The following is a 12,983-nucleotide window of genomic DNA, read 5'->3' as shown; positions in this document are numbered from 1 at the left end:
TAGAATTGGTGGCTTTAACTGAGGAAGCCCACCATTTAATTTATTATACATGACAACTGAGCCACTCCACTAGGCCTCCCTGGAAGCCAAGACCCTGCTCAGTGTAAATCAAGACTCCCTCTTGCAGTAGCGTCATGTTACCATTCAGCCATCTTCTTTACACTGGTTTTAGAAAGTGAATGAAAGAAAGGGAGAAGAGCAGAGGAAAGAAAACTAAAAAGGGAAAAACCCCTTTCCCCCCACCCCCAACCTCCAGAAAGGGAAAATACCATGTAGTAGCTAAAATCTTTGTACGATCAACCTCTGTTTTATAAACTTTGGGTTTCATTCTAATTGTTAAGGAGACACATAATAACTGGCTTTAACATAATTTTCTTTGGACTATCTCCCCAAAGCCACAGTTAATGTAAATACCAGCGTCTTCTTGGTAATTTCCTTTCATCAGTAAATGCTGGAGTGCAATGATCCAACCACAAATCACAAAGCAAATAAGCTCGCAGCGCTGTTCAAGCTACATTGTTATTACGCAGTTTGGGCACAAGAGAATTGATAAGGGAATGGGTTTGTGAGCAGGATTCTTTCACTGCTTGGAAGAGGTTCATTGCATGAAAAGGAGCAACTGTCATATCCTTCCAAGCCGTGGAGACAGCAGCTTCCAGGGGCACTTACACGTAAACTAGCTTGAAGGGATACAAGCAAAGTCAAGTCTCAAGAACCCAAGAGAAAGCCAGTGTAGAAGTGGGATCAGACACCAAACTAGTCTTTCTTCTCTGTTTACAAATGTGAAGAGATTTACTCTCACTCAGGCATTTTCTTCAGCTGCTTTTGAAGGGCCTCTAGTGATGGAAGACATCAGGAGAGAACTACCAGCCTCCCTGTCTGTCTCCTAGGACAGGTGCTAGGAGACTGATAATGGAGGAAGAAGGACCTCTAAGTATGCACAAGTCTCCATCCTCCTAGTTTTGCTACCACGACACATCTTGGGTTTAGCATTCACTTGCTGGTACACCAAATACAGGTATTTTAATGCCTGATTTTCACTTTATAACTGGATATATGGTTGACAGCCAAGAATGCACATCTGCAGTCAACAAAAGACTGAACATCCAAATAACTGAAGTAGATTTCAATCTCCCATCAGCCAAGATTTCTCTTTGCCAAATCACCTCTTCTCTGCCAAACACTCAGTCACAGACAGAGAGAGGGATACCACTAAAATATGCAGCAGTGGAAGGCGCTTTCCAAGGGAAACATGAAAATCTTTGCCTGAAATACAACTGGCACACACAGAGCAAAACAAAATCTGACTCCATGGCCAGACTGCCATACTTGGTGTAACAGAACTATGCATTGCAATATGCACCAAGGACACATTTCCACCACAGTGTTGCCTTCATAAAACTGCAGCCCACATCACTCTGACCAAGAGCAGAAGTCCTTGGATTTAACTCCACATTTATAAAGAGAACATTCCCATTCCTGTTCTTCCATGCTGCTCAATCAATTAGTCTCCAAAGAGTGGCTGCAGAAACCAACACTTATGGGCAGGGCAGAGCTGTCATTCTCCCAACAGGGCCTCAGGAGTCCGTTCCCAGTCGGGAAAAGTTGCCACTAATAGCTGCAAGGGAGAAGCTGGTGGGATAATGAAATCAATCCCTGTGCTTTTCTGAGCAACCTAAGTAGCATCCTTCCGTATCTGAGCATCTTTAGTTCAGAATCTACCTCTCTTCAGGGTAAGCATGCAAAACGGGCATGATACCTTGTTTTCAATTATAAGAAGGGTGTATGCCAAAAAGAGAAATAATTTGCTTGTGGCCCTTGGAACATAAGGAAATGGGGTGTACAACTGTATTAGTCTACAGTTTTCTGCCAAGATACTTTCTAGACTCTCTAGCATTGATTTATGCATGGGTTAACATTCTGCTGGTAGAAGGGAAATTTGCTTTTCATAACCCAAAGTGCAGAGTTAGGTTAGCTAGTCACAACCAGCTCAGGTATCTCTCCGCTGCATTACAATCCGCAATGTAGATGTTCATTACATCTTCTCATGTCAGAGATTAGCACCCAATTCCTTTGCCACATTTCCCTGCAAGAGCTTCACACTACCAGAAGCTTTGCTCATCTCTACAACCAATGGTTTTGCAAGGCCCAAACTACTTTGCAAGGATTGCAAAACATGTTTGAACTTGTACGTTTTTCCAGTCACAAAGGGCTGCTCAGCCCCTCCCCCAGTCCCACAGTATGTTTGCACTAGGGCTGAAAAAATTGCCAGGAAAAAAACTCCTCAAATCCCCACACCATCTTAGAAATCAACAGCATCTCAAAAATTATCAGATACACGTGGATGCAGGCACACAGAACATGAATCTGTCATCCTTATGTTTGCTTTCTCCTATCGCTTTTCCTTTAGGATATTTCTATATTTTAGCTCTGGCTCTGGCTCTAATTTCTATGCTGGGTTTTCATTAATGCTCCTGGTGTAAAAGCTACACATCTCTTTCCATCTTGCTCTTACCATGTAGCTTGAAGTGTCTATAGATGATTTGCAAAGGCTTGCGACCTCACTGCAGTACATTTCTCAACACTGAGCTCCTCCAGCTCCCTGTTGATCCAAATCACTCTGAATGTTATTACCCTCCTTTGTATTGCCTGACTCCCTGACCCTGGAGTTTATGGTTAGCCCAACCTCCATATTACCATCAGAAGACACTTCTCAGCAAATATTAGATTGAAGCCTCAGATTCAAGCCTTTTAGAGCTACAGATGAAGAGAAGAGCTACAGATAGAAGAGAAACCCCTAAGAAATCCTGAAGGGTGGAACTGGGGATTCTCAGGACACAGGCGCAATAAGCTCGCTCCCTAAAATGACGGATCCTGCCAAAAGTGTCAGTTGCCCAATTTTTTGTTCTTACCAAAGCTATAGGGCTTCCTTCACACCCTTTAATTGCTCAGACCTTACTTAAGGAACGTGGTTCAAACAAACAAACATTAAAAAAAAAAAAAAAAAGTTACAACAACGTAGCATGATCTTGACATACAAGATGTCAGAACCATTATAAACCCCTTTATGCCAGAATGATGTCTTTTGTGCTTAGAGGCATGCTTGCTATTCATAGATCTACTGCTCAGCTGTTCCAGTTTTTAGTTCTGCATAAATGCCCACTCATTATGTCCAGAGGGTTTTGCCTGTAGCTTTGTGTTTGTAGCCTTGAGGCAAATGTCTTGATGGCTTAGGGAACTCGCAGCGAATGACCAAATAACATCGGATTTTCCACAGCAACGAAGCCATTATGGGACAGCATTTCTATGTAACAGCACCCTTCAGTGTGCAATCATTATAACTAAGGATTTAACTAGGCTCTGGGGACATTAAAAAAAAAAAAAATAATCACTTTGAAGCCAAAAATCCACAGTGAAATCTTAGGCATTAGATTTCTGAAATGCTTCTCAGAAGTGCTTTAGTCAGATAGCTTTGTCTGTTACAGTAAAACCGAGCAAAGGAGAAGGAGTTTTATGCACATCTTAAGAATGAATCCAAGTATTCAGACCTGTGCATGCAGGGCTGGCACTGCAGTGTGCATTTGTTGCACACACGGTGTTTTGCAGTTAGGTATGAAGCCACCGTAAGCATGCACAACAGTCCTAGTTAACATGAATATTTTTAAGCATAGAATTTTAGCTGTGGCTAAAATCTGTAAGTATGTTGGCTCACAATTTTGAGGGAAGTCTGTAGTTAGGCTGTAGGACATTACAATGAGCTTTTGTAATCTTCCTAGGCCAGGGGAATCCAGAGCCTGAAACAGGGACTCACTGACTGACTAAAGCAGTGACCTAGTGGGCTCCTGCTGAATTAGAGACCTGTTCAGTCCAGGTTTACAATAGAGAAAGAAGAAAAGTTTGTGCGGAAAAAGAATCACAGATACAGTACAAGCACTGGGTGAAAACATTTGTGCAAGTGTTGTGAATTGACTTTGGACTGTAGCTGGTCACCCATCCAGTTGTTCTCTCATTGCCTCAAAAGGGGTGAAATAAGATGAAAAATTTCATGGGACAAGATAAAAACAAACAAACAAATGCAGGGGAATCCCTTACCAATTACAGTCATGAGCAAAACAGGCTTGATTTAGAGAAAGTTGACTCAATGCATTTCAATTCATATAGATTTAGATAACAAGAAGCAAAGGCAAAACACCATCTCACTCCCCACATATTCCCAGGCTCAACTTCATTCCTTCATTTCCAGCTCCTCCACCTCCCACCCACTGCCCTGAGAAGCAGGAAGGTTTTGAGAACAGGGGTTCCTACCTGTAGTGCACTTCCCTTCATGTTTTTCCCCGGCTTGAACCTGAGTCCTCTATGCCCCACAGAAGATGACTGCTCCAGCACCTCCTCAAAGATGGCAGGGCTACTTCTCACAATTATCCCTCACACCTGGGCAGAATTTTATGCTTTCTTACACCTGTTTTCATGGGGATACTCCCAGGGACGCTGACAGGTTCAGCTGTAGACAATGTGGGGCTAATGAGGAACCAGCACAGGCCAGTTCCTCACCTCTCCTAACAAAAGCCTCTGCAGCTCCTGCACAAGTGTCTGATGTAAACAGCTCATACAACAAGTGAAATACAGACTTTTGGAAGCCATAAAGAAAGCCTAGGTCTTTCCAGTGATGGAATTTTTCAAATCAAAAGGGAAATTCCAACCAAAAACTATCAAAACTTCCCCTAGCTCTGCTCTGCAAGGGCCAGGCTTGTGTAGGTGCAGTAACAAGCAACAGGACATAGGAAATGGCCTCAAGTTGCACTAGAGGAGGTTTAGTTTGGATATTACAAAAGATTTCTTCAGTGAATGGGTTGTCAAGCCCTGACACAGCCTGCCCAGGGAAGTGATGATGTGGTGCTCAGGGACATGGTTTAGTGGTGGATTTGGAAGTGCTGTGTTCATGCTTGGACTTGGTGATCTTAAAGGTATTTTTCAACCAAAACAACTCTAGGATTCTATATATGTGCAGACATACAACAAGAGAGTTCACCCTCGGCATGCCCATCCTTCATACCAAGAGCTGGAAGAGGAGCTCATGCAGGAGTGGCTGTTTTGATGGGGAGGAGTGTGTGGAAATAATCATATGCAAAACAATCTGTGCCAGGCAGCCCACACCCCTCATCCACAGACCCCATGCAGGGCCGTCATTAATGAGCTCCCTGTTGTGGCACATGAGAAACTCCATCAGTGCTTCAAGGAGAGGAGGCAGGACACCTGCCTGCTACACATATGGCTGCTTTCTCCCGACAAAGGAAAGGGATGAAATTCAGCTGAGGACAGAGCATGGAGTGGCATGGTTCAGAGAGCACAGTGCCCTAGTTCTACCATTATGGGGAGGGCAAGAGCTGCCTGCTGGCAGCTTCCTTCTGCCCCTAAACACAAATCACCCCAAGAAAGCCAGCATTTTACTCAGCACACATCTCTGCAAATGAGAAGCTGTGCTTTAGTAAATCTGCAGAGATACTAAGTGTTGGATAAGGGCTGCATTGATGAGGCAGGAAGTTGAAACATAGATCAGAAATGCATGACTGCATGGAAAAATTGGAGGTGTACTGAGACAAATGACCTTCTTGTATAATAAGGTGATGTGGTCCAACACTGTAATGAGATGGAAAAGGGGCTCCCAGCCACATCCCTCCCCAGTTTGTAACCCTTGCACACAAGGGCTATCATATTTTGACGTGACTCAGAACAGCTAACTCTAGAGCAGAGATTAATCTGACTGTGCGTCTCGCCCCAGATACAGCATGATTTTTGCATCTCCAAGAAGGCTGGATTAATAGCAGCAGCCAGCAACATCACTGTCACAACAAGTTAGTGCTGCCAAGAGAAGTAGCAGGAAGAATAACCTCTATACTACAAAGGCTTACAAAATGGTTCAACCCAGCAGCATTGCTAGGCAGTGTTTTAGCCCAGCAGTGACTCACCATAAATGCTCACATGCTCTGTGTGTGCTCCTGAAAGTCTCCCCTTGGCAAGTCCTGCAACAGCCCCACTGTGGCCAGGCTGCAGTCTGCACAGCCTGGAAGAGCTGTTGTGCGTTTTACCCTCAGCTTCTGCCCTCCTCAGGGATGCAATTTCCTACCTGCCTGGTGGCTCTAGATTTTAACCCTGATGGAAGAAAGAGGTTGAGCCTTGGGGTTTTTTAGGTACGTATTTTTGAGAAGTGTGTACATTCTTTGACACCTTTCCCTTGTACAGTAAAGGTTAGCTAATACATGCCAGAAGGAATGCTCTCCTTTCCCAGCCATTTAAAAACATACAGACAAAAAAAAAAATAAATTACAAAAAATATCCAGAAGAACAACAACAAAAGAGTGAAAGAGGTTTAGTTCTCTCCATTATTTGCCTAGTACAAGCTTCATAACTTTTCAGGTTTCTTCCTCAGACACAAAAATCTTTTTTCCTTCTTTTCCTTCCTGATCTTTTGAATAAGCCAGGAATCACCTTTGTTGTCTACAAAGTACTTGGGACACAGGCCTAAAGTTGCCTGCATGTGATAGTCTTTCAAGCCTCAGAAGTAACTACAGCACACAAGAGCCAACTAAAGAAATCTTTAGCAGCCAGACATCAAATCACCAGCTCCTGGAATCAGCTCACACCCAGCAGCAGCACAGACTGGTTTGCTTGACTCCTTATTGTAATGTGGCTCATTAAACTTCCAAAAGAGGATATTCCACAACATCCCAGCTCCAGTGCATCATGTAATAACCATTTCCACCTTTCTGAGTGGAAGGCGTGTTGACACCCCTAAACACACACTGATCCATCCAGGTCATAGTTAGAGTTCAGAGAACTGCATGTAGGAACCGTGAGAAGAGTCAGCTTCTCCTGTGTCATCCCAGCAACAGCAGTACAACCACACAGCCCATCCTGGATCTGTGCAGGGACACAATGTAAAAGACAGGGATATTAATCCCAGGGAAGAAGGGAAGAATGACAGGGAGGAAAAAATGAAGACTCAGTGTTGCAAGTTAAATGAGACATCGAAGTACATCTACGGAGCTACTCCTCCACACAACCCTCTTTTTCAATGTATCTATTTCCTTTTCCCCCTGTTACCGAGTTTGTACCCAGTAGCAGGCAGGAGATTTCCCACTCCCGAGCTAGTAATTTTATGAAACTTACCTTGTAAGAGATGTGAAAATGGAAAGGGAGGAGGAAACATGATAAAAAATGTAAAAGTTAGGTTTTTACCAAACACAAGCTCAGTTCCTTGTACAACCACTTCATACTGGCCATGCTGACAGTATAGATTCCTGACCGTGGACCACAGAGTCAGCCCATTCACACCCCTCGCAATTCTCCTACATCAAGCAGATATTTCCATATCTTCTTCATCTGCAATGTGTTTGGGTATTGCACTGTGATTTACTTCAGTATCAGTCAGGGGCCCTAAACGCAAGCCTGATATGACCACTGATACTTCAGATGTAGTTCATTGTAACAAGATGTAAATTCACATCCACATGCAGAGCAAGTGCCTGCCACTGCCCTTCCCTCTACACAGACGCATGCACCTATGTACATGGGCATACTCATGGATGTCACTGCCAAGTCCTGGGAAAGGCTGAAGACCACTGCAGGGAATGGTTGAGTGAGAGATTAGTGAGGCAAAGCCTCTCAGGAAATCCAATACTGCCTTTCATTCAAGTCTCTTCAACACCTACAAGTACAAGGCTGTGCTGGAAGCAGTTTGGTTAGTTCAGTTAAATCAGCTATTAAAAATATAGCCAGTTCCTTAAGCAGCAGCTGAAAATAACTTCCAGCCAGTTCTGCTGCCCACCCTGGACACCTCACTACCAGACAGGGATCTGGGTATCTGCCTTACCACAGCCCAGGGACCTTGCATGCCCCCCAAGTTTAACACTTTCAGGGGACCAGATGACTGAATGTCTAAGCCCACATTATCATCCAGCCAGCAGGGATATTATTTTGCCTTCTGCCCTCCCCAGATTGGGAAATGTCTCTGTTCTTTTTTATCAATGAAGCAGCTGTGGCTAACGAGGTCCATAGCCATAGCTACACTCTGGGATGTTTACCAGCCTCTCACAAGCATCAGCCAGCATTTCCTAGTGCATCACAGCAGGGACAATGTCCAAGCATTGCAATTTTCTGGATTTTTTTTCTCCCTCCCCTCCCCTTATTCTTCCATTAAATAACTTGTGCAGGACTAGCCCCCGAGGGAAGCAGTAAGCCCAGCGCAGGAGGCACATACAGCTCAGCAGCAAGTCCTCAGCAGACTGAACCACACAGTGGCCTTTGTGTGAAATCCAGTCACTTGCAGCGAGCCAGCACAGGCCAAGGCAGGGAGTAAGGTGCATTTCTGGAGATCATAGACCATTTACTGACCTCTGCATTAGCATCTGAGTCACCCTCTGTAATTAAGCAAAGTAAGAACGCCTTGGTTTTGTGACTCCACAAGCTTTGGCAACCCTCTCCATGCCACAGCCCTTCTGCAGGAAGAGGGTTTTCTTGTATGTGATGCAGCCAACAGGTTTGGAGAAACAGCTCCTTCAAAAGGGATGTTTCCCCATCACTGGCCCAATATTAGCTTTCTGTTTATGGTCCTACCTCTGGGTTGTTGTTTTTGTCAAGTACACAATGACTGATTTCCAAATTACACAGTCACCCTTGAAATCATTTCAAACCCAACTACTGACACTGTTATTTTGGAAACCACAGATTTCTGATAGCCCATTTTTGTAAAGCTCTTTCACCTATTTTCTTCTCTCTTTTATGGGGGGGGAAAAAAAAAAAAAAAAAAAGCTTCCTCAGTTTTCATCTTGTAAAACACATTATGTAAATTTATGGGGTTTATGTAAGATGATGGCCTACGGCCATATCACCCCTGGCCCCGGCTGTGCTTTTGTTAGATCTCCCAGCCCAAACAGGCTGGGGCCTGCTGGGTGCTGGCTGCGAGACCTCCAGAGCGAGCCAGGTGCTGAGAGCCAGGCGATGGTTCCATAGGTGGCCCTGCTGCTGTGAGTCAGCACCCACAGGGTGCCCAAGCACCAAGGCATAACCCAGGCCCCCATGTGTAGAAGCTTCAGATCAGCCCTGTGGTTGGCACCATCTGCCCATCTGCCCATCGTGGCATCAGAGGGCAAAGAGCCTCAGAGGTGAAAACCTCTTGGTTTTCAGGAAAGTGACAAGGGCCAGCATGGGCCATGTCCTGACCAACCCAGCCAAGCAGTGTCCTTTGAAGCAATCTAAACAGCTGATAGTGGGGTTTTGGTGGTGGGTTGTTTTTTTGGGGGAGGGATGTATGTGTGTGTGTCTTATGTCAAGCTACACGAGAAAAATGAATGAAAAGGAAATCTCATAATTGATTTAACACGTTTTCTCTCACCTTTTTAGCTAACACCCAACGACTCATTCCCATCTTTACCTTTCCGATGCAATTTGCCCTACCATACCTTGCCAGGAAACATGAAACAACAGCAACAATAAAAAAGGGGGGTTATGCTGCTTTTTAACACCACAACCACACAGGTCTAGATGAATACCAGGCAGAGATGAATTTTACTTCAAATGTTAACACAGATCACTGATTACTGAATCCTTCCCCTAGCTTAGCAGTTTTTCTGGAGTGAAGCCCTGGAAAGGCTCTCTGCAGGGAAGTTAACAGGAGTGCCTCACAACAGCCTTACCAGGATCTTATCAACTTGTATCTTTCACCAGACAAAGCCACTAAGTACAGGCGTTTATTTGCCAGACAATGCAGAGATTTCCTACTATTGGAGCTAGAAAACAGTACTTGAGGCTCTATAGAAGAGACCCTACCGTTTACCTGGAAGCATGCATAATTTTTCTTCTCTTTTAACATCTTCACAACGACCTCATACACATGTAGATGTGCTCCGTCTGCAGCCACTGCACACCCTTACCAAACACCTGCAGCAGAGGAGGCAATGGTGCTGCCAAGTTCCAGGGAAGCTCAGCCCAACAGAGCTCAGAGAGAAGTGTTGCAGGCTTACGGTTGCTGATGCACTGCTGAAGTCAAACAGCCCCAAACCCAGGTGATTCCCCTCAATTCCTCAGATGACCTCAGACCCTAATTCCTAAAAGTTCTTTAGCCTGGACTTCTAGGAACTCGTGTGTGAGGTATGGAAAGCAGTAACCCCTACAGCAAGGCAAAAATGGTATCTAAGCAATGTCTCCATCACACTGCATTTTTGCCTGAGTCATACTCACTGGTTACAGCCTAGTTAAAAGTTATACATTTTTAACTTACTTAACTTACATAAGACTTTGGCTGTGAAAGCTTTTTCATCTTATGAGAGCAGGGCCAGAACGCATCTGCTCTGATTTTTTCCAATACTATCCCCACCAGAGTTTCTTGTTCAAGGTAGTAGAGAACCAGAACCAGTGTGCTTCTGGTATAGAAAATACCCATATTGGGCTTAAATCCTAAAGGTTATCTGGCTTTAAATCTCCAGTGGTGAAGGGTTGGGTGGTCCTTGTTTGCTTAAGACAAATTCTGGTGGTGTGGCACCTGCCCTAGGTCTCACTAACACGTTGAGCTGCTTGGCTTCCTTTACACCTAGGTGCACCTTGATCTCTGAAAATACACCTTTTCCTGGTATCTCCAGCTCAGAACATCCTCCACCTTCACTCATTTTCTCTGGATTTTGCCACACCTTAGCCTTAAATATAGAGCACCATTTTGGGGTAATTAGAGATTCTTAATTAATTAGAGTTATAGATTTAAGGATTCAAAGCTTGACAAATGAGCTCAGGTAAATTTTGCTGCAAGAGTTGGAGAAAATTACTGGTCCCAGGTACCTGCCCTGCCTCTCTGCTGGAGGTTAATTGCTGCTTCTCTTGTTCAGCCAAAACCACGTGTGTCTCCGTCCCAGCTGCTCCAGCTCACAGTCCAGCACCCAGCTCAGCTCCAACGTTGTCCATCCTCTATGCTTCACCCAAGGCATGGGTTGCATTCTGTCTCTGCCACTCTGTCCTCCAGCAGCCATGGCAGAGGATGACCTTACACTGGTAGCAGGGCTCATGGTTGCAGGCCTTTTCTTTCCTTGTGGCTTTTTCATGCTGGGGTCTTCCAGCAATAAGTAGAGATACAGGAGTCTGACATCTTAATGCCCTACAAAGGCAAAATAATGCATTTCACAGCAAGCTCAAAGTCTGGACTGCACATGTGCTTTGGGTTGTTTTATGCTTTCTCTTTGGAGCTGATGGGCTGAAGAGCAGGCAGAGGTGGTTTCTGCTCACAGATAAGACACTGTCCTGCCAGATTGCTATGACCAAAGAATGCTTTAGCATTCTTGTCTATAACAAGGGAGCTAGCACCATTTTAAACCACTTTCTGTTATTACTGGAAAACTCTTTCAATTAACCAGAAATCATGCTTTTATTGCAGTTATCAGCTGAAGAACACAACTTTTCAGATCACCTTAGTTTAAGCTGCTACTTTTCCCTGGTTTATGCTGATTGACCTTGAAAGAGCAGCTCTAAACATTGTCTAAGAGATAACTCCTGTTATTATGGTCATCTCAGATCTCTGAATTTACTGCTGTAATAATAAACAAGTGTTTGAGTTCAATGGCAGAGAAAACAAATGTCTGTATGATTCCATGTTTCTAATTTTGAATTAGTGATAAAACCATAGTCTATTCTATAGGCATGTTAATGCTAAAAAGACAATTAGGGAAGGTGTGGGCCCCCTCAACAAGGGCAAATCCTGCCTGACAAACCTGGTGGCCTTCTATGACAAGGTCACAATGTTAATAGATGAAGGCTGAGCAACTGATGTCATTTGATCTGAGCAAAGCCTTCAATACTGTCCCACACCACATCCTGGTCTCCAGGCTGATGCAGGATGGGTTCCATGGATGGACCATTCAGTGATTAAAGAAATGGCTTGATGGCAGCACCCAAAGGGTGGCTGTCAATGGGTCCATGGCCAAGTGGAGGCCAGTGACAAGTGGAGTCCCTCAGGGATCAGTACTGGGACCAGTCCTGTTTAATGTCTTTGTTGGTGACATGGACAGTGGCGTTGAGTGCACCCTCAGCAAGTTTGCTGACAACACCAAGCTGCGTGGTGCAGCAGACACACTGGAGGGAAGGGACATTGAGAAGATGTAGAGGTAGGCCCATGACAGCCTCATGAGGTTCAACAAGACCAAGTGCAAAGTCCTGCATCTGGGTTGGAGCAATCCCAGGCACTGATATAGGCTGGGCAGCGACTGGCTTGAGAGCAGCCCTGAAGAAAAGGACCTGGGGGCGCTGGTGGATGAGAAGCTCAACATGAGCCAACAGTGTGCATTTGCAGCCCAGAAAGCCAATCACATCCTGGACTGCATCAAGCGAAACATAGCCAGCAGGTTGAGGGAGGTGATTCTCCCCCTCTACTCCACTCTGGTGAGATGCCCACCTGGAGTACTGCATCTAGTTCTGAAGCCCCTATTACAGGAAGGATCTGGAGGTTCTAGAAGGTGTCCAGAGAAGGACCATGAGGATGTTTAGAGGGCTGGAGCTCCTCTCCTCTGAGGACAGACTGAGGGATATGGGACTATTCAGTCTGGAGAGGAGAAAGCTCCAAGAAGGTCTTATTGTGGTCTTCCAGTATCTTAAGGGGGCTACAAGAAAGCTGGTGAGGGACATCTTAGGGTGCCAGGTAATGATAGGATCAGGGGGAATGGAACAAAAATAGAAATGTGTAGATTCAGATTGGATGTTCAGAAGCAGTTCTTCACCATGAGGGTGGTGAGACACTGGAACAGGTTGCCCAGGGAGGTGGTAGAGGCCCCATCCCTGGCGGTTTTTAAGGTCAGGCTGGATGTGTCTCTGAGCAACCTGATCTAGTGTGAGGTGTCCTTGCCCATGGAAGGGGGAGTTGGAACTAGATTATCCTTGAGGTCCCTTCCAACCCTAACAATTCTATGATTCAGGGAATTTGTCACAAAAGAGGAGTAGCTTCTGCTCAA

This window comes from Dryobates pubescens, chromosome 26 (genome assembly GCF_014839835.1).
Source record: "Dryobates pubescens isolate bDryPub1 chromosome 26, bDryPub1.pri, whole genome shotgun sequence".
Lineage (NCBI taxonomy): Eukaryota > Metazoa > Chordata > Aves > Piciformes > Picidae > Dryobates > Dryobates pubescens.
Note: the sequence above shows the minus strand (reverse complement) of the source record.